The 25,963-nt window shown below is 44.4% G+C and overlaps 1 protein-coding gene across 3 annotated transcripts in view; it reads left to right on the top strand.

Annotated features, from left to right (window-relative positions):
- LOC148015475 (uncharacterized) overlaps positions 1-25,963 on the top strand; it is a 68,833-nt gene that overhangs the window by 32,239 nt on the left and 10,631 nt on the right. The gene's annotated exons all lie outside the window — the stretch shown is intronic.

The raw sequence follows: 25,963 nt of genomic DNA, 5'->3' as shown, positions 1-25,963 counted from the left end.
GATCAGCATGGTTTGATCTTCTTTGATAATGTGTATGAGCCAATTTCATCTCTATAGACATGGCAATCCGTCTAGGTATCAAAGAGGATGAGATGTGACCCATGGGGGAAGTTGGAATGGTATGCGAGGGCCATGCAGAGCTTATCACACCGCTTATTTAAAAGCTTCAGTTGCATATTCATGGATGTGTGGATAACGAAGAGTTCTTTATTGCTCCACTTGAGAGTTGTGATATCTTGCTTGGTATGCCATGGTACCATCGTATACATGCAGTGATTGATTTACATGCCAAAGTGATCACTATTTAGCATAGGGGCAAGACCCATACACTTGATGTAAAGTTGAAAGGGAAATTCGTCCCAAAAGTATCGGTTTTGCTACCATTTCAAAAGTAATAAAAAATTATCTTTTAGTGTACTTGGTTTTTACTAAGGATAAGGTCGATAATGAAAATATTGGGAACATGTCAAAGTTAAAGGATCACATTTCATTTCTGAAAATGTATATTGATTGCTTCTCTCAATCACTTCCAAGGCAGCTATCGCTTGAAAGGCCGGAAGATCATGGCATGGATCTGTGAAGAAAACTGCTAGGTTTTGCACTGAGGACACATAGAGTGTACGACCAAGACAGAAACACAAAGAGATAGACATAGACACAGAGGGCAAAACTCAAACCCTAAACGCAAAACTCAAAACTCAAACACAAACAGAAGAAGGTAGAGAGAGAACTCAACTCTGAAGTGAATGAATGCTGTAAATGAATGTAAGAGTGTACAGTGTGCTCAAGGGCAGAGCAATGTCGGAGTGTGATGTCCACCGGAGACAGATCCCAAGTCTGTGACCACCAGTCCGAGTGTAGAAGTGCTGAATAGTGAATGGCAGCAGGCAGGTCACCAAAACGCAGCAGTCTGGAGGCTGGAAACTGGTAAATGCAGCAGTGTACCACCGATCGGAGGCTGGAAACTGTGCACAGTGTGCTGTAAACAGCAGGTTGAAACAGTGTATGATGTGGCTGGCGATGACTGGATGATCAGATTGCAGCAGATGATGATGTCGCCATCAGTTGACGTCAGCATGGATGAAGGCGCCAGCAACAGGAGCAAACACGGATGGAGTGGCAGCAGTCTCGAGGGCTGGACAGCCATGTGGGAGGAGGCTGATGGCTGAATTCTGCATGTGGAGTGAGAAACCTGCACAGACGGAATGAGGCTGAATGGGGGCAGCCTGTCTATTTATAGATGTGGAAGGGCGCCCCAAAAATTAGGGTTTCCACTGGACTCTCTCGAATCGCTTCCTGTTTTAGGGTTTTAATCTAAAAGAGCATTTTTTAGTGTGTTTTGGGGCTGTTTAAGAGGCTAATCAGTAAGTAATGCATATTTCAGCTCAACACCCCCTCTCAAGCCCAAAACTGAGCCAAAAGGTTAGACCAGCTAGTGTGATGTTTTACTTACCCTAAGGCGTCCCACCCCAAAGCAGCCAAGGCATCGAACAAAGGGTGCACATCGGCTACCTAGTGGCCTATAAGACAACAGAGGCGACGGTTATCTTACTAAGGGAATCCAAGTAGTCACCCCAAAGAGGACAAGGCATCGGACAAAGGGTGCACGTCGGCTGCCCAATGGCCTACCAAGCCCTACAAAGGCGGATAGAACCACATGGAACTTTTTTTTGTTTTTTTGTTTTTTTGTTTTTTTTTTTTGAATAAGTGAGGTAAATTTTATGGGATGTGGCCGATTGAGTAATAGTAACCCAGAAGATGGGAGTAGGGAGGGTACACCCAACATATCACAAAATAGTACAAGCTAACCCATCCAATCAGAGTGTTGATGACGAGGAAAAATAGGTGATGAGGTATCCATGTGATGGAGGATGGTGGTTGGTAACAACAGCCATCGGCGGAAACAACTTAGGATCTGCTCAAGTGGTGCTCTGCACAATGAGATGCAAAGTATGCTATATGCTGAAGAATGCTCATGCAAGAGGTGCCAGTTGGACAGTGTCTCTCATGGAAAAATTGTTCACTTGCCCAAGCGCCCTAGTACAAAGATGATGAAATCATGCAATGCAAAGGGTAAGGTACAACAGGGGGGAAAAGCCGATGTCGAAGACAAAGGGCTGAAGCCTGTAAAATACCAAGAAGGGTAGGAATCCCCTCTTAACCTGGATGTAGATGGCGAAGAAGGAAGAGGAGCCTGGTGTTGGTCTTCATATGGTGCCGAGAACCATAAGGAATGAAAGAAGATGAAGTGGATGAAGCACTCCGCTAGAAGATCAAGGTAGAAGTCACCGCCATGATAGCATCGAGAGAGATTCTGCACGATCCGCCTCGGGAGGGGAAACTGCCATGCTGGAAGAAGAGCAAGCACTCCTAGGATGATGAAACCATGAAAGGAACGGTGCGCATCTCCACGTCTCTAGCCCAGGTAGGACCAAAGCAATCTGCAAGTTAACCCTACATTGAAAGACAACCCTGCAAAAGAGATGAGAATTTGCAAACACAGAGGTTAGTGGTGAGATGCTCCAAAGCAAAACATAACAGAAAGAAAATCTAACTTAAAATAAATGCAATGAATGTGTATGTGTGTGAGTAAATGTAGCAGAAGACAAAAGAAGAGAAAAGCTAAGGATAATGAATCCTATGGATCCGACTCTAAGAGTGCGAAAAATTAATGCTAGATTGACCTAGGGTATTTGAAAGGACCTAGAGACATGCTAGTTTAAGAAGGTGGCTACCATCATGTACATTCAGTAGCAGGGCTCTGCCAAGGGAATACCTGATGAGGTGGGGAGGAAGGTGAGATAGATGCATGAAGTGCAACGGGATTGGAACTTGTAGACCAATCAGCCAGTCCCTCAGGGGTAGTGAAAGAGATGGGCTGCTGAGGTTGTACTTGAGCCACATGTCCAGCAGCAACGGCGGGTGCTGAAGAAGCAGATGAAGCAGGAGCAGAAGGCATAGCCCCACTGGACTGTGCAGTCGCAGCGGTCTGCTGAGGCTTTTTAGGTAGAAGACCTTGGGCCTTGGAGCGACACTCCTCGTCCACATGGCTTGCTCTCTGGCAATGTGTGCAAAACCAGTTTTTCTTAGGGAGTTGCTGCCAGATAGGTCTAGATTCTTTGGTTCCATTTGAGGAAGAGGAGTCCCTCTGTGATTGGCTTGCCTTCGCATCTTGTGAGTTCTTGCCACTGGTGGTTTTCTCTCCCGAAGAAGAGGCAACAAACCCCCTCTTCTCTGAATAAGACTGTGATGAGGATTTCTTGTGGACTTGATCATGCAGCCTTGCGTAATGCAAGAACTGGTACTCAAACTCGTAGAAGGTTGGCAATCGAGGTTGGGAGATGATGTGTTGAATGAAGTTGAAGTATTTTTCGGGCAACTTATTCAAGAAGAATGTAACCTGATCGTCATCTGACTTTGGAGAGCTAGTAGTGGCGAACTCGGCAAGTGACCGTCTATATTCAGCTAGCTTGACTTTCAGATCATCCCCTTCCTTAATAGAGAACTCTTGAAGCTCAAAGTCGAGATTGATGCTCCGAGTACAATCACGAGCCGCATAGCGGTCGAGAAGGTGACTCCAACGCTTTGACACGAGCGGGAAGTGCTACAACTGAGAGTGAAACTCAGGAATCAATTCTTGCATCAGCTCAACATTGGCTGTGGCAATGCGGGCTCTCTCTAGACCAATGATGAGGTCCCAAAGATCCTGAGACTCAAGCATTTGTTGCATGAAATTAGACCAAGTGGTGAAATTTGACCCGTTAAAACATGTCTTATCTGTGAAGGCATTCTTGGCCGTTGCAACAAGAGTGGTAGTGCTCGGAGATGGATAGTGTGAAAAAGTGTAGTGTGGGTAGGATGGGGGAGTGGAGTACACTTAGGAATGGGCCCCAGAGTGCTTGCCAAGCATGTGTGTAGTGTGCAAGGTGGATCCATAGATAGGGATGGGCTGACTAGGCATGGGCATGGTAGCCACATGAGGAACCCAAGGAGGTGGGATGGGGACACATGAAGCAGAAGATGGGAATCCCTCCGTAAGTGTAACCAAAGGAGAGTGTGAAGACGCACCATAAGCTGAGGATGAAAACCCCTGCTTATGAGTGGTCATGTGTAATGTGAAGCTAGGGATAGTGAGGGGGATGCCCATCACAGTCGACCCAGGAGTTATGGGTGTGCTCATTTGCTGAAAGGTTAGAGGCACTGTGTTAAAGGGTGGTGTCAAAAGATAACGTACCAGCGAGACAGTAGGGTTGGTGGGGAGGAATACAGAGTGAACTCGGCAAACATGGAGAAGAGAGAAAAAAAAACTATGATGAATGGAATGATGAAGTTCCGAATCATGGAGTGAATGTAATACAAGGGAATAAGGGTGCCGTAGCACAAGGAAGATGATGAAGACAGCCATGAACCACGAACCGCAATGTCTTCCTGAAGGGGTGTGAGGGTAGTGGAGAGGTTGGAGAGAAGAGGTGACGGATTGAATGAATCATCCGTTAGGAATGAATGAGAGAGTGGCCTATAAATAGGCACAGTCAGTCTAGGATGGCGCCCCTTTTTGGGGCTGCAAACCCTAAATGCAAAACGTAGAAACGCAAAAACGCAAACTGCTAGTGAAGAATGAAGGGTTTCTCAATACCCCCTCTCAGGCCCAAAACGGGAAACAAGAGAAGAGTGAGGTGGAGATGCAATGCTATATGCTGAAGAATGCTCATGCAACAGGTGCTACTTGGACAGTGTCCCTCGTGGGAAAATTGTTCACTTGCCCAAGCGCCCTAGTACAAAGATGATGAAAACATGAAATGCATAGGAGAAATGTCGGACTTTGTGGGGTGCCGAGAACCATAAGGATATGACTGTACTTGATCTCAGGAGGTAGCTCCATGCTAACCAAGTGACCAAGGCAAGAAGAGAAGAGGAAAAAGAAGATGTAGAGGATCCCTAAGATCCAAGATTTCCACCGGAAAGGTAACTTGCAGTAAAAGGTGATGCCACAGTAGGAGCACCCAGTAGTCTGGTCATCTGTTGGTAAAGAAGCCATGGATACCAGTGTGCCTTGCTGAAGAAGGAAGAGGTTAGCCACCATGAACCATGAACCGCAATGTCCGTCTCAAAGGGTGTGAGGGCAGTGTGAAGCACGAACCGCAATGTCCGCCTCAAGGAGTGGGAGGGCAGTGGAAGGGCTGGAAGTGAGCTGCCAGTGGGAGGCGGATGCGACCAGCAGTAAGAGGTTGCAACCAGTAGAAAAACGCAAGTGAGGAGAGAGACTAAAAACGCAAGCATGACAGCCTGCAGAAGAGAGAAAGACTAAAAACGTAGACAACAGGTGAGAGAAAGACTAAAAACGCAGGTAGAACAGCTTGTAGGAGAGAGAAAGACTAAAAACGTAGGCAGCAGGATTGTGATGACGTGGTAGGCTATATGGTAGCAGGTCTGCACATGAACAGCAGTCGCCTGACTGAAATCAGCTCCAAACTGCGTGAAGAGGGCTGGAAATGAGGCGCCAACTGACGGAGACAGCAATGGACAGCTTCGGCTGAGATGTCCTCCGCGAACGGGGTGTGGGCAGCAAGCTGAAACACCTGAAATTTGCAAAAACGAGATGTTGATGCAGTGGAAGAAGAAGAGAAGTGGATGCTAAACTCGCCACCGGTCTTTGCCTTCAGTGGAGTGGAGGATCTTTGCCGCTGTTTGAGCAGATCCAGCTCTGATATGGATCTTCAAGACCATATATCATAGTGATGGTACTCTGGATAAGCACAAGGCATGGCTCGTTGCAAAGAGCTTTGCCCAGCGGCTAGGGGTGGATTTCTATGACACCTTTGCATCTACAGCTCGGATGGCTATCATTAGAGCCGTTCTTGCCTTAGCTAGCTATAGGAGATGACCGGTTTATTAGCTTGATGTGAAGTTTGCCTTCCTAAATGGTGATTTGAAGTAGGAGATCTATGTTGAGCAGCCTCTTGGCTTTTCCTCATCAAATGGACAGGTGTACAAGTTGAAGGCGGTCTCAAACAAGCTCCACATGCTTGAAATGAGAAGATAGACTCCTTCCTTCAAGGGAAGTTGAGGTATCCACATTTCTCTTCCGATCTCCAGTTGTATATCCACACCTTGTCTGGAGGGCACGCACGTCGTGCTTTATGTGGATGATCTTGTTTTGATAGGTCACCATTTCTAGAAGGTTAAGGAGACTAAGGTGGCACTACACAAGGTATTTGAGATGACAGATTTTGGCCTTCTTCATTTCTTTTTAGGCCATGAGATTTACCAGAGTCCAAGGGGGATTTTTATCCCTCAGTAGCAGTATGTGCTAGAGTTTTTGGCTACGTTTGAGATGAAGGGATGTAAGGCCATTTGTACTCTTATGGATCTGAACTGAAAGGCTACGGTCTATGTAGATTCTTCAACGACGAATGCTATCTACTACAAGTAGTTGATTGGGTCTTTGATTTGGCTTCTTAACACTTATGTTGATTTGTGCTTTCTTGTAGGTTTGTTGGCCAGGTTCATGAGTGAATCCAAGATGGTACATTGGAAGGCTGCCATGTGGATTTTGTGGTTCTTGAGGGGGACCCTTGATCTTGGTATTCATTATCCAATAGGTACTGGAGATTCACCTTCGGTTCTTACAGGCTGGATGAATTTAGATTGGATGGAGATGTTGACCAACGGAGGTTAATGACAGGATATTGCTTTACCTTCGGTGCAAGTGTTATCTCGTGGAGTAGCAAGAAGTAGCTTACTATTGCCTTTTCTTCAACAAAGGGGGAGTATAGAGCAGTGTCTTCTACCACGTGAGACAATGTGGCTTCGGAGGTTACTGGGAGAGCTTGGCAATCCCTACGACACTTTATTGCAACAATGAGAGTTGCATTGCTTTGGCATGGAACGTAGTGTTTCATGCTAGGTCAAAGCACATTGAGATTTAGTACCATTTCATTTCAGAGAAGATCTTGGATGACACCATTGATGTGGCTTATTGCAAAATAGAGGATAATCTTGCAGATTTGTTTATAAAGGCGCTTCCTTAGCTTCTTCTCCAATAGCACTCTAGATCCCCGAGCCTTATGCTGCATCCAAGATTTGAGAGGGGGTATTAGAGATTAGTCATTTCCTAGACTAGCATTTCTCAGGTTACTATTGGTGCAGCTAGTTTTCTCGAAGGGCATTATTCATTATTCCTGCTAGCAAGTGGGCATTTTGAGCAGTCAGTGTGTATAGGCACTTTATCAAGCAGGCGATTATGCCACGTGGCAGTTGGAGGACAGATCGCTGATTATTTTATTAATTTGAGCAATCGGTAGGTTGTTGATCAGGTCATGTAGTTTTATTGGCCACTTGCATTATTTTATGGCATTATTTTCTTCTATTTATGCTCCAATGGCAGGTTGGTCACTTCACTTGTTTTCTAGGCTTTGGTGGGAGAGATTCGGCTCAAGGAGATACATCGACAACCCTTGTATATGTGCTCTCTTCATTTTAGCATTCATTGATCTTCTGTCTCTTTTATTTTTCCCTTTCTCTCGTGTTCATTGTCTTTTAGTCTTGTCCATATGCTTCCGCATTCACTGCACTCCAACAAGGGGATGTCTTGGCAGACCATTCTCAGTTGTTGCAACTTTACCTAGATGCCTTTCAGTTAGAGCCAACTTTGGTCAGGTTCAGTCAAGTTCAGCAAAGCAGGTCCAAAGTAGTGCTCGATGCTCAAGGGGGAGGTAGCTTTTCAACTTCTCTAGTTATGGACAGCTCTTGTATGTAGTGGATCTCGGATGTATCAGCATGCATCCAAGGTACTGTGCTGACAATATGTCTGCCATGAGGTCATTACTCATTGTACTAGTCACTGTGAGATGTGTGCAAATGGGTATGGTTGTTACCGCAGCCCTGAGACTATACTTTTGCATCAGTCTAGGATCAATTTCTGATTAGTTTGGGCTCAATTTCTGATAAGTTTATGGTCACTTTTGGATCACTTTTTGCATTAGTTTCTAATCAGTTTTTTGCATTCAGTTTGTGATCAGTTTGGGATTACGACTAGAAATGATCGTATATTTCTCCATCTCAAATGTGGCCAAAAGCTCCTGCACATACCGTTACTAGGAGATGAAAATCCCCCTTGGAGTTTGGTAAATCTTATGGTCTAAAAAGAAATAAAGAAGGCCCATATCCATCATTGGAATACCTCGTGTAGTGCCGCCTTAGTCTCCTTGACCTTCTGGACATGGTCACCTATCAAAATAAGATCATCCATAGAAAGTACGAACAATGTGTGTCCTCCAACTGAGGTGTGGATATATAACTGGGGATTGAAAGGAGTTAGGATCTTGAATCGCAGAGTGTCTCGAACCCAATGAGGAGAAGGTTGGATCTCTTCTTGTCGCTTTCTATCTGCTGAAGTCTTTGGAACATCCACCGGTGGTGGCTCAATTGGAAAAGTTGGTGGAGAAGTAGTATTCTCATCTAAAGATAAAGCATCTCCATGAGGTGCGGGCTCCAAAGGTATAGTCACTAGTGCCCAACTATCTTCTGGATCTCCAAGCACCAATCCTTGAAGTGGGAGAAAGACTCAAACTTCAGCTGCAAAAAATAAGCCCATGTCATTCTACTAAAATCGTCCACAATCAACATGAAATACAAGCTCCCCTTAAGGGACTCCATTCTCATAGGTCCACAAAGATTTGTAGAAAGAAGCTCTAAGGGTGTTGAAGATCGCCTTGAAGCTTTGTTGCGGCATCACGATGCTATTTTCCACAAATGCAAGATACATACAGCTGCCACAATGTCCAGTATAACTCAAACAAGCTGTCCCCTAGAAGCCTTTCAAGGATAATTATAATTTAGGTGATCAAACCGACCATGCCAAAGCTTGGACTGTATCTGAGAGGTAAGAAGAAGAGAAGTCAAGGCAGAAGGAGATCTAGCTTGTAGATGCAATTCTCCTTGTAACTGGCAGTAAGAACTTGTTGCGATCCATGATCAAGAATCTGAAAGGAATCCTCGTGAAACTCAACCAAGAGACCGAGAGCACAAATCTTGTGTAGCAAAAGTAACTGGTAATCCAAGCTTGACACATAAAGCATCTTTGAAGTATGGGCACTACCTTGCCCATTTGGAATATAAGCTATGTGCTACCCCTCCCCTAAATAGGAATAGAAGAGCTATCTCCAATGAGAATTTACCCATGCAAAGGTTGCAAATGAGCAACTCTTGTTGCAGAAGGAGTCATGTGCTGAGAGGCACCACTGTCAATGTCACAATTCTATAGAAACAGAATTTGTATCCTTTTTCATTAATTTGTCTATATAACGATTTATTAAATTTGTTTCCTTTGCACTAATTAGATATAAAGAAAAGTGCATTGGAGCTGGCCACTGATGAGTGGTCACAGGTTATGGTGGACCCACGCGGTGGGTTAGAGAAAAGATAGTTCACACTTCCACCTATATGGCCTGATTGGGCGCCTGTGATCAGAACTGATGCATATCAGGGTTAGACTCGCACACAGAAAGGATTGATGCCTTGAAGTGTAGGCTAGATCCACCAGAACAGACAGTTATAATCAACAAGATGGCATGATCATGAAATGCTTGTACAATGTGCATGTGTGGGTTGAAAGCTTGAAATGCACATTTCTTTGTATAGGAAAGTCACATGAAGATTCTGATACCGTTTTTGCGATGTACACGGAAAAAGCTTTCATATGACACCCATATTGGGGGGTCCCTAAATTTTAGGAGCCTCGAATTAGCCTAAAAATGCTAGTCCTAAAAAATAGGGATGTGATTCTAAAAATAGTAAATTCTGTACTCTGACTGTGCTTACTAAATTTGGTTGTTTCTATTCTTGACAGTATTCAGCCCAAAAAGGAAGGCCATAGAGAAGAGACAAGTGTCAAGACACTTGTCACACAAGTTTCCAAGTGTCCCACCACTTGTCACATCTCATGACATGTGGCTGGACACTTGTCTTGTGCTACTCCACTTTCCCCTTTTGTACTAGCTCTTCCCTCTCCTATAAATAAGAGCTCGTTTTTCTTCATTCAGCATCATTTTTCTTTGCTGTAAACTCATGTACAGCACCCACAGATAGCCAGAAACTGGCCCCATCCATCCTCATCATCATCCCCCACTTCTCCATTATCAAATTCCTCAATATTCCCTCTTCTATCACTGCTGTTCTACAGGACAACAAGCCTGTAAATTCATTACAGCACCTCCTTCTCGAGCTCTTTCTTCCATTTTAGCAACAAGAAGCAAGCCCTATCCATGTACTGCTGATCAACGATGGAGAAAGGCTGATTTCCCCTATTTTTTCTCTCGTACTGTAAAGAAATCAGTTCTTATCATTGCATAATAGATAATGCATGTGTGTTTGTACATCTTTGCATGATCTTGTGAGAGTGAGAATTACTTCTCCTCACTCTCAGGTTGATTGTAACTGAGCTCTTCCCTAAGGGACTTGGGTTGAGCAGAAATACATTCCTTCGGGGGGGGGGGTTGCCCTGCTAGAGATCAGGTCATAGCCTGATCAGGGGCAGCAGGGCAGGTGGCCTGGTGCAGTCGGACTGCCACGTGGCAGTCCGACCTGCAGCAGGCAGTCGGCTGCATTTACTGCAGCCGGCTGGGCATTTCTGGCGCCCTATTTTCCCCCGGTTTTTCAGCTATTTATACCTGGCACTTTCAGCAGTCTGGAACACTTCTCTGCTCGCAGATTACAGACCGGTGACACGCGCAGATTCCGTCTCTGTTCGCAGATTTCAGACAGCAGACAGTGCAGACTGCAGCGGACTTCGAGGTGAACAGCAGGTTGCATCGTCGAGGTGGAGACACGCAGTCCAGCGCACTGCGCCCGTGTATATATCTGCATATCTTTGTATTCAGCATTCTTTATACAGCAGATCTTCATCGTCCAGTCTCTTTCTCTCTTTTCTCTCTCTGCGTTCTCTCTCTCTCAGTCCTACGCTTCCGCACCGCTGCACTCTGACATGGTATCAGAGCAGTGTTTGAGGGCTGACTGAGCGCAGAATCAACCTGAAGAGGAGTTTCCATCGCGACACAAATTTGCGTTTTTTGTGTTTAAGGGCAGACAGGAGGGCTGCGCCTTGGAACAAGGCTGAAACGAGTGTGGGCGCACAGGAAAGACGTACAAGTGGTGGATTTGCTGCTGTTTACTGCTGTTTGACGCGGAGGAAGTTTGAGTTTTCAGCCTACAAGTGCAGGTTTTGCTTTTTCATCGCCTCCGGCGGGTGAAGAAGGTTCAGGACGCGAAAGAGCCTTAGCAGGCTGAGTTTTTCCAGTCAGAGGGGGTTGCTTTTGCGTTTGTGAAGGCATTGCAGGTGAAGATGTCTATAGAGATTGACTTGAGAGTTCCAGGCGATTATGGACCGGAAGGTGCCTGTCTTACCGGCTCTTCCTACAGATCAGAAGCTCGACGGCGCCAACTACCGCATTTGGCGCATCATGATGTTGGCCATCCTTGAGTCCTATGATTTGGCGGAGCTGGTACAGGAGGAGATTGACCGGCCCTCGGTAAGAGATGAGTCCAAACTCTCTTCCGATGCTCGTGCGGAGTTGGCCAAGGCCCAATCTCATTGGGACAAACTGAATGCTAGGATTCGATCCTTTCTCTTTCTATCATGCACTACAGCCGTGATCGCTCACATCGAGCACTTGACGGTGGCTCGGGCGATATGGCTGGTGCTTGATCAGATGTACAATCGGATGACCCTTATGAAGCGGGTTTCTTTGGAGGTACAAATGCGGACCTTGTCCGTAAATAAGTCTTCTTCGCTACGGGAGCACATTAACAAGCTAAGGCTGATGCCAGGAGGCATATTCCACGGTGGATTCCGTGAGGTTTTACGGTGGATTCCGTAAACTTAGATGACCGGGGCTCATACGCAAAGAGGATTCTTTGTGCGAGAAGTTGATGGGGACGCCTGTCCTTTTCGGGCGTTTCATTAATTTAGTGTGTACATGGGTGATTCCATAGCGGGTGATTCCGCAAAATGCATATTAAATTAATAAACGTTTATGAGTTTAGAGTGCGCACTCGTAATAAATTAAGGTTAGGATTTATTTCTAATCAGTTGATTTATTTATGTAGCTGAAGACTGCTAGGTATTCACTTTTGTCGGTTTAATTGTGTTATTTTACTAACGATTGTGAATGCTTCAGTTGATGTGTAGAGATAGCAACAGTGGCGGAGGAAAGCATTGGAGTCTAGCGGGTTTTCGACCTTTGGACTATATTTTGATAGGCGCCACGCCTATATTTTGTTATGTCTATAGAGACATTGATTATTTATTATTATTTTGTATGCGCTTATGCGCCTGGATATGTTATTTCTATTTGGACATTGAGATTGGGCGTGCCAGACTCTATGGGCACCGTCCATTAGCTTTATTTTCCTATTTTTGGTAGAAAGCAAACTCAAAAGCTAAAAGCTTGTCATATTTTTGTAATTGGGCTATTTTTGAGCATGAAGATTGGAAATATACATTAAATACATGCTTTGTGAAGCGCTCACACAAGGCATGGGGGAGATTGAATCCAATTTGTCTCTTGTCTCATGTCGTGCTTGCTTTTACATGGGTTTTTGTGCTAAAAAGTAGAGTACTTTGTTCTTGGGGACCTTCCGGGATTCACCACGTGAGCTATCTGCGTCCGATCTGCGCTCCAGTGGTATCAGAGCAGAGCAGAGATCAAGAGCTTCCAATCGCTACCAATCTCGGGCGAAGGCGGAGCTCCAGGAACAAACGGCCTCTACAGTCAATCTCGTCGCGAACCGTCGATACAGGCAGACTTCTGGCGATCAAGAACCCCTGTTTCCACTGTCAGATCGCGAAGGACCAGGCTCTGTCGGCGGAGGACCACGCAATCATCTTCTTCACTAAAATCGTGGATAATACAGTAAGAAGCCATAACTTTTGCTTCAAAAAGCTTAGTCTTGAAGTTTAAAAGCTTAAGAAATTGGGGAAACTCCACAAAACTCCTCCACGAGGTATCTGAGGACGTCCGAGAAATCCGCGACGTCATCAAACACCTCCTCTCGTCCTCCACGGATCACGCCGTTTTCAGTCGTTACTTCCTCCTTAATAAGCTTAAGCTATTAAGCTTATTAAGCTTAAGCTTAATTCATTAAGCTTAAGTCACTCCAAACTCTGCAAGTCAGTTAAGGTAAACAAGTCTGTAAACTCCGGGTCTCGCACTCCAGAAGTCAAGTTCAGTAAGTCACTTGGAATCAAGTACTGCAAGTTCTACAAGTCGGCCTAAGTCCAGCAAGTCAACAACTCTGCAAGTCTGCTAAGTCTGCAACTCTGCAAGTCAGACTAAATCAGAACTGACTAGTGCTTAAAACTCATAGAAGACTTGTTCGTATGCAAAAACTCTGAACTGGAAAGTTGTTCGCAGCAAGCTGTTTTACCTATCTACAAGTTCGTTGAAGTACTTTCAGCAAACGGAGACAGAAATATTGCAGAATTTCTGAAAATTGAAGAAGAAAATACCCAAAAATACATAGCCTTGTAACCCCAAATTTGAGCTACGCTCATCCCGCTAACTGATTTTGAGTGAGAAAGGTTTGTTGAGTTTTACAGGATGACTACCCCACATATAGATGATCCTATGGCTGAAGACGACCTACCCGAGCCTACCATGGAACAAAAGCTGGATCTTGTCATGCTGCAATTGGAAGAAGAGCGAAGAGCTAGGCAAGCCTTGCAAGCGCAATTGACAAAGCTACAAGGAGCGTCCACTGATAAAGAAGAACCTCAAGCTGAAGATTTGATTCGCCGTACCATCAACGCCACTCTTGAAGCACAAACCATTCGCAAGGAATCCAAGATAAGTAAACAAAGTTTCAAGTTTCGCACTTTCAATGGCATAAGAGAAGGAAAGACTGTTTTATCATTCATTAGCCAGTTTGATGACTATTTCCATGAGGAAACTTATCCCGAGAAAGATAAAATCAAGTGTGTTACTAATCATCTGATAGACAGAGCATCACTTTGGTGGACTGTAGTCCGCAAGAGCATAGAATGTCCTGCTACATGGGAAGATTTCAAGAAGAAGTTCATGCAAAATTTCCTTCCACCGCAATTTCATGAGAAGGCTATCAAGCAATGGGATTTACTTCAACAGCGCGATCGTGAGCCTATTCCACAGTACACAGAGCGTTTTTGGAATGCACTTCTACAGTTACGCATGCTTGAAGACGTACCAGAGACGACACATAAGCGGAAGTACATGTCTGGACTTCTTGGACATTACTACGCTGAGGTGAATATGTTCAAGCCTGCTACCCTTGAAGACGCCATTTCCTTAGCTCACGACACTGAAGATAAGTTACGTGGAAGAGATCGACGACCACAGCCATTCCAAGCAAACGGTAATTATGGATCTAAACAATTCAATTCCAATTTCAGAAGGTTTAATCCAGGTCGTTTCTCATCACCATCTTTCCGCAAAAATTGGCCTAAACCACCTGCATTACCATCTACTGTCAATCCAAATTCTAAGCCTATTCCACAAGCAAATCCAAATATACCCAGACTCCCAGCCATTGCAAATAATGTGACCAAAGCCAAGCTCATCGTATGCTACAAGTGCCACCAGCCAGGGCATCTCGCAGCAAATTGTCATTCAAAGAAGCCATCAGCACATATCAACTACCTTGGAGCTATGGACGAAGACGAGCATGAGGATATGCCGGATTTCACTGAAAAAGAAGATGATCCTACTACTACTTCCGACACTTTACCAGGTATGCCTACTTTACATTCATTGTTGACTATGAAATGTATGGTGCATGGAAAAGAAAGAACTATATTGCATGATGACGGTAGTACCCATGACTTTATTTCAGCAAAATTGGTAAAGGAATTGAAATTGCATACTGTACCTACGCATTATCGTATAAAAGCTGCATTTTTAGGCACTAGATACAATGGCACACAAGAAGTTCAAGATTTAGAAATTCAAATTGGTCCATATATTGAAAGAAGAAATTTCTTAGTTGTCCCATTACAGTCTAGCGACATTATTCTAGGAATGCCATGGAGACACCAGCACAATCCAAATATAGATTATTCTACGCACACAATGAATATAAATTTTCAAGGAAAATCTATTACATTATTTGGTATGCATGCATCTCATATGTTTCCACTGCTTTCGCATACACAAGCAAAACGTGCACTACGCAAGAACACTAAATCATATCTCATTTGGGTGAATGAATTGCACGCAAAAGAAACTCATATGCACCCTCAGCATAAGGAATTTCTTGTATATTTTAAGGACTGTTTTGCAGAAGACCTACCACCAGGTTTACCTCCATCACGTCCAGAAGACCATAAGATTGACCTAATACCTGGCACACAACCACCTTGCAAAGCCCCATATAGGCACAATCAAATAGAGCAAAAATAAATCCAGACTCAAGTTGAAGAATTACTCAATAGAGGTTTAATTCGACCTAGCAGTTCTCCATTCGGTGCACCTGTGCTCTTAGTCAAGAAAAAGAATAATACTTATCGGATGTGTATTGACTACCGAGCATTAAACAAGATCACTGTAAAGAATAGGTATCCTATACCTAGAGTTGATGACCTTATGGACAAACTGCAAGGATCTTCTATATTTAGTAAAATTGACCTTAAGTCTGGATATCATCAGGTGAGGTTAGATAGATCCGACATATTTAAAACTGCATTCAGGATACAGTTTGGCCATTACGAATTTCTAGTCATGCCATTCGGATTAACTAATGCACCTGCTACTTTCAGTAGAATGATGAACCGTATTTTTCTAAAATATTAATATTGTGTGATTGTTTTCTTTGATGATATTTTAGTGTTCAGTCAAAGTGAAAAAGAGCATTATGAGCATTTATCAATAGTTTTTCAATTACTGAAAGAAAATCAATTGTTTGCAAATCCTGACAAGAGTGAATTCTTTAAGACAGAAATAGAATATCTAGGTCATATTGTATCAAAAGAAGGAATAAAAGTTGATCCTAAGAAAATTGATGCAATATTGCATTGGCCTGTTCCTAAAAATGTACATGAATTACGCTCATTCCTTGGTCTTGCTAGTTTCTATAGGAAGTTTGTACGTAATTTCTTATTACTTGCTTTACCATTGACCAAACTTCTTAAGAAAGGCATTGTTTATCAATGGACTGAAAACCAACAAAAATCCTTTGACTTACTCAAACGTGCATTGACCAATGCCCCTGTTCTACAATTGCCTGACTTTAATAGACCATTCTTTTTAGTTGTGACCGATGCTAGCGGATCAGGAATAGGCCATCCAATAGCATATTCTAGTTCTAAGCTGAAACCCTCTGAGCTCAAATATTCCACTTATGACAAGGAACTCTTAGCAGTTGTCCAAGCATTAAAACAATGGAAGCATTATTTAATGGGTTCAGAATTCATGATAAAGACCGACCAGCAAAGCATTAGACATCTACTTAGCCAACCCCAAATTTCTGACCGCCATATCAAATGGGCTTCATTCATTCAAAGTTTCCATCCTATCATTCAATACCAACCTGGAAAAGAAAATGTAGTTGCTGATGCATTGAGTAGAAGACCTGCAATTCATAATATTTCTATCATATCTTTTGATTCTTTAATTGCTATGAAAGACACATATCACCAAGATATTACTTTTCATTCTGATTGGCAAAAATTAGTTCAAAATAATTTCATTCCTGTTGATTCATTGTCATATAATGATGGATTCATGTTTTTTGAAAAGAGACTGTGTGTTACTATTCCATTCCGATCTTTTGTTTTGAATGAAATTCATTGTCCCCCATATCAAGGTCATAGAGGTATCATTTCTACATTACGCATGTTAACTGAAGATTTTTATTGGCCGCATATGGATGCAGATGTATCTAATTTTGTCTCTGAATGTTTGATTTGTCAAAGAATAAAGAGACATCATGGTAAACAGTATCGACTATTAATGCCTTTATCTATTCCATCTAAACCTTGGGAACATATATCTATGGATTTCATTACTGGTTTACCAAATACTAAATCTAATCATGACATGATTTGGACAATTGTAGATAGATTTAGTAAGCAAGCATATTTCATTGCATGTAAGAAAACTTTAACAGCATCACAAGCAGCACAGTTATTTTTGAAAATTGTTTTTACTAACCATGGATTGCCGAAAGTGATTATTTCAGATAGAGATTCTAGATTTTGTAATAATTTTTGGATTACACTGTTTGCAAATCTAGGCACAAAGATTGATTTCTCATCTGTATTTCATCCAGAAACAAATGGACAAACAGAAGCCACAAATAGCACCATTCTAGATCTTTTACGTGCATACACTATCTCTAAACATCAGACATGGGATACTCATTTGCATTTATTACAGTTTGCTTACAATAATACACCGCACACATCTACAAAGAAAGCACCTTTTGAAGTTATTTATGGATATAGATTATCTACCCCTGTTGCATCTTTGTCTAATAGAATACAAAGTGCCGATGATATTGTTGTTATGCATAACACTATTTTTGATGAGGTAAAGGATATGATTGCTAAAGCCCAACAATCATATACCAAACAAGCCAACAAGAAAAGACAAGCCATGACTTTCAAAGTTGATGATTATGTTTGGCTTAGAATAGAAAAGCGTAGACTGCAAAGTGTAGATAGACATCCAGTTGTCAAATTAGCTCCTAGATTCTACGGACCATTTAGAATCATTCATAAGATTAATGACAATGCATTCAAGTTAGAATTGCCATCTCATTGGAAAATTCATAATACATTTCATATTAGTTTATTGAGACCATTTAGAGGACAATTACCTATCCACCCTGTCTATGAAAACCCACCTTTACTTGAAGAAGAGACTGAAATACTTGAACCAGAAGCCATTATAGACACTGACTACATGACCACTAGAACTGGCCGAAGGTATTCTAGATATCTAGTAAAATTTAAGAACCATCCTGTAGAGGAAGCTCAATGGATGCACGCTAGAGACTTAAATGCTTTCCCCACTCTGTTAGCTCCACATTGAGCTAATAGCAATTGAGGTCAATTGCTATCCCACCCCGGGGGTATGATGCCAGGAGGCATATTCCACGGTGGATTCCGTGAGGTTTTACGGTGGATTCCGTAAACTTAGATGACCGGGGCTCATACGCAAAGAGGATTCTTTGTGCGAGAAGTTGATGGGGACGCCTGTCCTTTTCGGGCGTTTCATTAATTTAGTGTGTACATGGGTGATTCCATAGCGGGTGATTCCGCAAAATGCATATTAAATTAATAAACGTTTATGAGTTTAGAGTGCGCACTCGTAATAAATTAAGGTTAGGATTTATTTCTAATCAGTTGATTTATTTATGTAGCTGAAGACTGCTAGGTATTCACTTTTGTCGGTTTAATTGTGTTATTTTACTAACGATTGTGAATGCTTCAGTTGATGTGTAGAGATAGCAGCAGTGGCGGAGGAAAGCATTGGAGTCTAGCGGGTTTTCGACCTTTGGACTATATTTTGATAGGCGCCACGCCTATATTTTGTTATGTCTATAGAGACATTGATTATTTATTATTATTTTGTATGCGCTTATGCGCCTGGATATGTTATTTCTATTTGGACATTGAGATTGGGCGTGCCAGACTCTATGGGCACCGTCCATTAGCTTTATTTTCCTATTTTTGGTAGAAAGCAAACTCAAAAGCTAAAGCTTGTCATATTTTTGTAATTGGGCTATTTTTGAGCATGAAGATTGGAAATATACATTAAATACATGCTTTGTGAAGCGCTCACACAAGGCATGGGGGAGATTGAACCCAATTTGTCTCTTGTCTCATGTCGTGCTTGCTTTTACATGGGTTTTTGTGCTAAAAAGTAGAGTACTTTGTTCTTGGGGACCTTCCGGGATTCACCACGTGAGCTATCTGCGTCCGATCTGCGCACCAAAGGCAGCTTCAGATGCATGTTCAGAATGCGGGGAAGCCGATTTCCTCCGAAGACATGGCGATCACACTATTGTCCCAGTTGCCGCCACGATTCGGTACATTTTACTCTGCCCTTATTGCTTCGGGGCGAGAGTCTACTCTTCGGTGGGAAGAGTTGGTTCCTATGGTCTTGGACTAAGAGGAACATTTAAAGGGACAAAATGCTTCCAAGTCGGAGGCGCTGATAGGTCAAGCCTCTCAGAAGAAGGGGAAGGACCAAAAGAAGAAGAAGGGGGATAACAAGTCCAAGAAGGACAATGACAATGACTCCACATGCCATATTTGTGGAAAGACTGGCCATTGGAAGAAGGATTGCCCTGACAAGGACACCAAGAAGAAGGACACCAAGGATTCTGGAGCGGTGGCTGCACCCTCATCAGCTGCATTTCTTCATCTAGCTGTCATTGAGGACGCTTCACCGAATGCTTCTGATGCTGCGATGACGGCTCCCTAGGCTCGAGAGTGGATTGTTGATAGTGGTGCCTCACGGCACATGACTCCTTCCTCAGATGGTGTTGCCCAGTTGCGACCCTCGCGTGGGCAGATTCTCATTGGAGACAGCTCTTCAGTATCTATTGCCGGTCGGGGTAAGATGCAGCTTATTCCGGATGGACGAGATGGTACCCATACCTCAGAGGTTTTGCATGTACCAGGCTTAGGGTACCATCTCCTTTCAGTTCATAAGATTTGCACCCTTGGCCTTTTGGTGGAGTTTGACAGTACTACGGTGCGAGTCCTTGATCGTGGATCGAGGAAGGTTCTCTCATCCGGATATAAGGAGAACGGCATTTACAAACTGAAGTCTTCCACCGCCCTCTCTACTCTTCTTCTTACCTCTCAGTCACAGTCAGAGTTATGGCATGCTCGGTTTGGTCACCTGAACTATGACTATCTTCGGAGGGCGTCACGTGGACAGCTTGTTCGAGGGTTGCCGGATATAGTGGTGAGCCAGCAGCCATGTGTCTCCTGCATACGGGGGAAGCAGCATAGGGATGCCATTCCCCACACAGCTTCGCGGCGGTCTACTTCACCGATGGAGCTAGTATCTACGGATCTATGTGGCCCTATGAGGAATGAGTCCTTGCGTGGGAGCTTTACTTCATGCTGATCGTGGATGACTACAGCAGGATGACATGGGCCTACTTTTTGGCACTAAAGTCAGAAGCTTTCTCGCACTTCAAGGATTGGCTTCTCTTTGAGGAGAACCGCTCGGGCCGGAAGTTGAAGACAAGGGAGGTGAATTTGTTTCTAATGAGTTTGCTCGGTTTTGTGCAGATAGAGGAATTCACCAGGAGTTTGCCAATACCAACACTCCTCAAGAAAATGGTATTCTTGAATGGAAGAACCGCAGTGTGATCGAGATGGCGCGCACCATGATGGAGCACCGACAGACCCCTCAGGTTCTGTGGGCCGAGGCTGTGGCTACTGCAGTCCACATCCTTAATCGATCCCCTACTTCGGCCGTGGAAGGGATGACCCCATTTGAGGCTTATTTTGGGACGAAGCCAGATGTTTCTTACTTTCGGGTCTTTGGGTGTGATGCCTATGTTCACATCCCCAAGGCTCACCGTGATAAATTTGAAGCGGCTTCTCGAAAACAGGTATTTGTTGGCTACAGCTCCCAGTCCCAAGGCTACCGACTGTATGATCCCGTCAAGCGGGATGTGTACACTAGCCGTGATGTGCGGTTTGTGGAGGTTCCGGCTACTTCAACGGGTGAGGAGCATCCCGTTCTTGGAGATCCAGGAGAGAGTTGGGCTCCTTCTACAGTTCCACTGGAGCCCGTGCCTTTTGATTATGATTCTGTTTCTGACACAGAGTCTACTATTCCACCGGACACCTCTGAGGAGTTACGACCAGTGGATATTCCAGAGTCTTCTGCTGATGGAGAACGACGAGGGGAGGTTCGGCCTCCTCCTCGCTGGGCCCGTGACACACTCCGTGATTCAGGGATCGAGGGGGTTCCTGAGGAGTGGGGACCGCAGGATGGTCCGCGGCAGTCACGGAGGCACCAGGCACATTCTACGGAGCTTGTTTGCTCCAACTATTGTTTGATGACCCGTGTTATGCAGGATCGAGAGCCCACCTCCGTGAAGGAGGCTTTACAGTCCGCACCATGGAAGAAAGCTATGGAAGCCGAGTTGGAGGCTATTGAGAGGAATGGCACTTGGTCACTCGTGCCTCGCCCCCCGAAGAAGAAGGTGATTGGAGTCAAGTGGGTCTTCAAGACCAAATACCTTAGCGATGGTACTTTGGATAAGCACAAGGCTCGCCTTGTTGCTAAAGGTTTTGCACAGCGCCCAGGGATTGACTGTCATGACACTTTTGCCCCCACAGCTCGTATGGCGACCATTAGAGCTGTTCTTGCTTTGGCTGGCCATAGGAGATGGCCTGTTTATCAGTTGGATGTGAAGTCGGCCTTCCTCAATGGTGATTTGAAGGAGGAGATCTATGTTGAGCAGCCTCCTGGCTTAGGATCTTCAGATGGGAAAGTCTACAGGTTGAAGAAGGCCTTGTATGGCCTCAAGCATGCTCCGCATGCGTGGAACGAGAAGATTGATTCGTTCCTTCAAACTCAGTTGGGATATCGGCGGTCCAAGGCCGATCCGCAGCTGTATGTACACACTTCCGAGGATGGTTGTGTGCTGTTTGTCTTATATGTTGATGATTTGATTGTCACAGGTGATGATGCACAGCAGGTCCAGGAGACGAAGTTAGCTTTACATCGGACGTTCGAGATGACGGACTTGGGTCTACTCCATTTCTTTTTGGGCCATGAGATTTATCAGTCTCCGAGGGGGATCTTTATCTCTCAACAGAGCTATGTACAGGAGCTCTTGGTGTCTTTTGGGATGGAGGATTGTTGGGTCCTCTCTACTCCTATGGATCCGAATTGGAAGGCCACTTCCCATTCAGCTTCTCCTTTGGCGGATGCGTCCCGCTATCGACAGTTGATTGGGTCCTTGATTTGGCTTCTCAACACCAGGGTTGATCTATGTTTTGCTGTTGGGCTCTTGGTAGGGTTCATGAGTGAACCTAAGACGGTGCATTGATAGGCTGCTCAGAGGATACTTCAGTATCTGAGGGGGACGTCTGATTTAGGGATTCATTACCCCGCAGGGACAGATGGGTCAGATCTTGTACTTGCAGGTTGGAACGACTCGGATTGGGCCGGTGACATGGACCACAGGCGGTCTACTACAGGTTACTGTTTTACTTTGGGTGCAGGTGTTATTTCATGGAGTAGCAAGAAGCAGCCCACGGTAGCCCTTTCGTCTACTGAGGCGGAGTATCGGGCCGCGTCTTCCACCACATGCGAGGCTGTGTGGCTTCGGAGATTATTGGAGGAGCTTGGGTGCCCCAGACTCGTCCTACATTGCTGCGATGTGACAATGAGAGTTGCATTGCCTTGGCAAGAAACCCTATTTTTCATGCCCGGACGAAGCACATAGAGATCCAGTACCACTTCATCCGAGAAAAGCTTCTGGATGAGACCATCATTGTGGAGTACTGCAAGACGGAGGACAATCTTGCGGATTTGTTTACGAAGGCGCTTCCACAGGCTCTACTTCGGAGACATTCCAGATCCCTCAGGCTTCTGCCCTGCCCAGGCTCTGAGAGGGGGTGTTAGAGATCAGGTCATAGCCTGATCAGGGGCAGCAGGGCAGGTGGCCTGGTGCAGTCGGACTGCACAGTCGGACTGCCACGTGGCAGTCCGACCTGCAGCAGGCAGTCGGCTGCATTTACTGCAGCCGACTGGGCATTTCTGGCGCCCTATTTTCCCCCGGTTTTTCAGCTATTTATACCTGGCACTTTTTGCAGTCTGGAACACTTCTCTGCTCGCAGATTACAGACCGGTGACATGCGCAGATTCCGTCTCTGTTCGCAGATTTCAGACAGCAGACAGTGCAGACTGCAGCAGACTTCGAGGTGAACAGCAGGTTGCATCGTCGAGGTGGAGACACGCAGTCCAGCGCACTGCGCCCGTGTATATATCTGCATATCTTTGTATTCAGCATTCTTTATACAGCAGATCTTCATCGTCCACTGTCTCTTTCTCTCTCTTCTCTCTCTGCGTTCTCTCTCTCTCAGTCCTACGCTTCCGCACCGCTGCACTCTGACATGCCCATCTTCAATCCTCAATCTTGTCTCCATTACTTTTACATTTTCATGGCTGTAATTTTGTGAGTAATTTTCATTTTCAACTTAAGTGTTCATTCTCTTTTATATTAAATCTCGAAAACAAGCGAATTTCATAATTGTTAAGCATACTACGTTGTTCGGGGCGTTTACAGTCAACAAACCACTCACGAGGGTATGGGGCCGTCAACACAGCATCAGAAGCCCTAGGGGTCAGTGCCTCAATTACCTCTAAGTGGAGGAAGGTAGTTGATGAGGGAGCAGACACTGCTTTTGAATTCTTTATAGACTTCTTCTTCTCCTTGTTGGGGTAAATTTTCTTCCGATGACTTGTTCTACCGCAGATGTGACAAGTGAAATCCTTCTCTTTGTCCTTTGATTTGTTCTCCTTCTTCTTTTGGTCCTTCCTCTTCTTTTGAAATGATGGACCTGTCAATACTGAAACCAGCCTTCCTTCCGTGGATGGGTGGTTCCCTAATTACAACTTAGTTACAACAATAACATTTATTACAAAATTGAGAAATGTAAATTAACTCACTATCTTGGACAACGGACACCCTGTTGGTCCCAAAACTGGCGCCCCTTTCGGTATTCCAACTTCCCTTGCTGTCCAAAATGACCAGCAAGTCTTCAATTTGATTTGTCCCTTAATTCGGGAAGTCAATTGGCCTTCACCCGCTTTGATGGAGATGGAAAATGCCCCAAATTGATTGATTTGTTTGTCCCTCCACTTGAATTTGACTAAAAACAGCTTCAGCCTTGTTAAATCCAAGTCTTGGAGCTTCTAATATTTGACACACTTCCTGAGGTTGTTGCTAAACCCTAATTTCTATTGCAGATTAGAGTTTACAGTAGAGAAATCTGAAATTTCTCAGACTCTAGTGATCTCAATGATGCAATCTTTGGAGCAAGGTTGTAGAGAGGCTGGGAGATGAGAGAGAACATCGAGGAGAGAGAAAATTCAAACTTTCTTTGCGAAGAACTGAATAAAATCAGTCATTTACTGTTGTTGCCCTATCTCAACAGCCTGTAGATGCTGTCACCTGCTTTTGATTGGCCTTTTCCTGCCCCTGGCTGCCTCAGAAGGTTCTCCAATGGTTGCAAATCAAACCAACAGTATCTCCTCCCTCCCTCTTGCAGGCTGAATATACTAAAATGCCTCTCTCCAGTCTCTAAAGACGTTTTTTAGTCTTGCATGGGCATTTTTCACAAGTGGCAGCCTTCCAAAATGGTTTTTCCAGCATTATCCATAATTAAATATTAATTTTCAGTCTTTAAATACCGAAAATTAAACTAGTAATTATTTTGGTGCCCTGAAAAATAATCTGACTAGCCAAAAATTAAATTGGCTCGGCAACTTCCATTCTCAAGTGTCTCTGTGTCATCTTTGACGATCAAATTGGCGTTAGATACCATTAAACGCCACTTCTCTAGTGTCACAACAACTGAAACTTATGGCTGAATGAATGACCTAGGCCAACAATTGGCACCAAATACCACCAAGTACTTGTGCGATATAACTTATAGCAACTTTTGCCTTTAACATCTTGTGATTTTCTCGTGTCCCGGGCTCATAAATTAGATGGCGATGAAGTGAAGGTAGAAGTCGAAGAAGTGGAAGATGAAGTGAAAGAAGAAGACGTCAATGATGATGACGACGTGAGGAGAAAAATGAAGATGACGTGGAGGAAGAAGGAGATCACGACGACAATGAAGGAGGTGTTGACATTGATGTCAAGGGGAGAAGGGGCACACGTGTGCCACCTCTTTCCCCCCCCCCCCCCTACAAGTAGATTGCATGGTGGCAGCCAATGTGGCTGCCCAGGTCAAGGGGAGGGCCTCCATCACGCTCCCCAATAATACCCTCCTCCATTATTAAACCCCCTCCCCCCCTCGACAAAGAGAAGAAGGCCTAAACGGCACGGTAAAAGGGGAAGAGAGAGAGAGAGAGAGAGAGAGAGAGAGAGAGAGAGAGAGAGAGAGGAGATGAAATGAAATGATATTTTAACGTCTACAAAAGGCCAAAATGACCTATGAGACCATGAGTTACAATCATGTGTATGGTGGTACAAACTGTTTGGGCAAAATATGTAGCACAAAGCAAAATAAGAACAGAAACTAACTATGGCTATGTATAAAGCATAGAGCTCTATCTAGTAACAATGAGATCCAAATGGTACAATCTCATGTGGGTATGGAGGGCTAGAGCAATAATCCCCTTTATCCGCCTATGAAGGTGTCGTCGGTGTCTGTGTTGAGGCCTTGGATGTTTGGATTGGCTAAATTGAATGGCTCGATCAATCAGTACTCCTTGCCTGTGTGTGGACTGTGGCGGTGAGAGAGGCTCTCGTGTGGACTGTGGCTGTAACTGTATTGAAGTCTTTTGAGTCTCCTTTGCAAAGAAGTTTGTGAGCTGCCTCTATGAAGGGCCTTGGTGTCCTGGAGCATCTGTATGCCTGAGGCGCATGTCACGAAGCCGTCGTATCTCAAGAAGAAAGAGGCCAAGGCATCGCTGATCGGTAAAATCCATGACTCTAGATAGTGGTCCAAATTCGTCTCTAAAGAGATAGTGGAAACGACCACGGACCTCATAATACGTTGGGCAGTGGAAGATATAATGCTCCTCTATCTTTGGCTCTAATTGGCATATCTGGCATATGTGCTCCTCTGGTGGGATGGATCTATATATGTCAGTCGAGAGAGAGAGAGAGAAAGAGAGAGAGAGAGATAGAGAGAGGGAGCGAACCTTCTAAGAAGATTCTCCTTCTCTTCTCCTCCTCAGAGGGTGTCCATACAAGTTCTTTTTTTCCCCTTTGC

Source organism: Lygodium microphyllum, chromosome 24, assembly GCF_053477565.2.
Source record: "Lygodium microphyllum isolate KBCC chromosome 24, Lygodium_microphyllum_v1.1.10, whole genome shotgun sequence".
Classification (NCBI taxonomy): Eukaryota; Viridiplantae; Streptophyta; class Polypodiopsida; order Schizaeales; family Lygodiaceae; genus Lygodium; species Lygodium microphyllum.
The sequence above is the reverse complement of the archived record's forward strand: the minus strand, read 5'-3'. Positions and strand labels throughout refer to the sequence as shown.